A 2075-nucleotide genomic window follows, 5' to 3' on the forward strand; every position below is an offset into this window, starting at 1 on the left:
ACATACAAAATTTATATTGAAGCCACCACATATAACTAGTTTCTGGTACTTCTTACAAAGTGAATCAGGATCCCTCTCTAGCTTGAGCAGAAATGCTCTGAAGTCGGAGTTAGGGGACCTATGAACAACAACAATTAGAAGTTCAGTTTCACTAAAATCAACTAATGCTGCTCAACTTTCAAATATCTGTTCAGTGCAGTGTCGTGATACGTCTATGGAGTCAAATGAAACTCTATTTTTTACGTACAGAGCCACTCCCCCACCCCACAAGGAACTCCTCGAGAAACAGCCAGCTAATCTGTATCCTGTTAAAGGAAGCCTCTGAATTGTCAAATTATTTAAGTGGCGCTCTGATGTACCAATAATTTCAGAGTCAACATCTATAAGCAGTTCGCTAACTTTATCTCTAATACCTCTTATATTTTGATGAAATATGCTAATTCCTTCTCTACTTGGAAACATTACATCCTCACAAGGTGAGCCCTTAGTTAGAGGGACTTCCTTTAGCAGGTATACCTATCAGCTGACTTCAGTCTAATAAAGGTGCAGCTCTAACACCAACTACTATAGGAATTTTTCCATGAGTGATACCACTACCACCACCCACTACACTGTCACCTATAAGCTTAGCCAGCCTCCCCTTCCCATACCTATTGAGGTGCAGGCCATGCCTAGTGAAACCTGATCTACTGACAGACCCAACTGGCACCACTGAAGTGTGACCCATGGCCTCTGCCATCAGCGCCCTCCCCAGCCCCATGATAACGCGCCTAACAGCTGCATTAAGGCGGGGCTGATCATGATGCTGATACAGTTGCACACAATGCACATTAGTGCCACCAGTTTGAGTAGCTATCTTTACCAGGTCACCACCTACATCATATTCCCTGTCCCTTTCAAGACGGCTCTCTTCTCTGTGACTCCCGTGCGAACAATGCGAGACTGGAATAGAAGGGAGAACCGATAGAGGTACTCAGGGTACCCTCCCACACACACCGTCAGGTGGTTTGCGGAGTATGGATGTAGATGTAGATTTAGAGGCACACGTAGACACGTCCACAATCTGGGAAACGGCATAGCCAGACGTGTAAACATGGCCACAGCAGTGTAAGAGTTAATCTGCCAGGAAGTTTCAGCTGACAAAGATGTTGGACTGAACGATCTTTTCCTGTGCCCTCAGTCTTGAAGTAGTAATGACGAAAAATTACCTTTCCAAGAAAAGTTTGTGTGGTTACAAAGATGGGGGGAATTAGGCCCTAAGAATAATATCTTTTCAGAGGATGCCCATCTTGTTCTGGCATGACAGGCCGATCTCAGCAGGAGTCAAAACCTCAAGACTGCAGCACCTACTGGGACAAAAGTTCTCCATTGCTGTGTTGCGACAAAGACCATACGCAGTTTAGAGGCATGAACACATGCGTATAAATGATAATTAATTGAAACCCTCAGCTGCCGACAGGTGTTGTTGATATACCTCAGTGGGGACAGCTGAAAATGTGCGCCCTGACCGGGATTCGAACCCGGGTCTCCTGCTTACATGGCAGACGCTCTATCCATCTGAGCCACCGAGGACACAGATGAATAGCGCGACTGCAGGGAATTATTCCTTGCACGCTTCCCATGAGACGCACATTTCCAACTGTCCACAATCTGCATACGTAATGTTCCTAATAGATATTTGCCCATCCACTCATTACTCGCGCACACGAAGGTAACGATTCTCGTAATAGTTCGGGCAACCTGTGCGCATTCGCACAGACGAAGGTCAATGGCTTGGTACCGATTTAACTATATATGCATGGGCAAATATCGGGTTAGCCATTTAACTATACAGTGTGGTCCATTGATAGTGATCGTGCCAAATATCTCACGAAATAAGCATCAAACGAAAAAACTACAAAGAACGAATCTCGTCTAGCTTGAAGGGGGAAACCAGATGGCGCTACAGTTGGCTCGCTAGATGTCGCTGCCATAGGTCAAACGGATTTCAACTGCGTTTTTTTTAAATAGGAACCCCCATTTTTAATTACATATTTGTTAGTACGTAAAGAAATATCAATGTTTTAGTTGGACCA

At 44.8% G+C, this 2075-nt stretch overlaps 1 non-coding gene across 1 annotated transcript; it reads right to left on the reverse strand.

Annotated features, from left to right (window-relative positions):
* Nucleotides 1-1499: 1499 nt before the first annotated feature.
* On the reverse strand, nucleotides 1500-1573 carry Trnat-ugu (transfer RNA threonine (anticodon UGU)). Its single transcript has one exon. It is a non-coding gene; the product is annotated as a tRNA-Thr (tRNA).
* Between the last annotated feature and the right edge of the window lie 502 nt (nucleotides 1574-2075).

This window comes from Schistocerca cancellata, chromosome 9, assembly GCF_023864275.1.
Source record: "Schistocerca cancellata isolate TAMUIC-IGC-003103 chromosome 9, iqSchCanc2.1, whole genome shotgun sequence".
In the NCBI taxonomy this organism is placed as follows: Eukaryota; Metazoa; Arthropoda; class Insecta; order Orthoptera; family Acrididae; genus Schistocerca; species Schistocerca cancellata.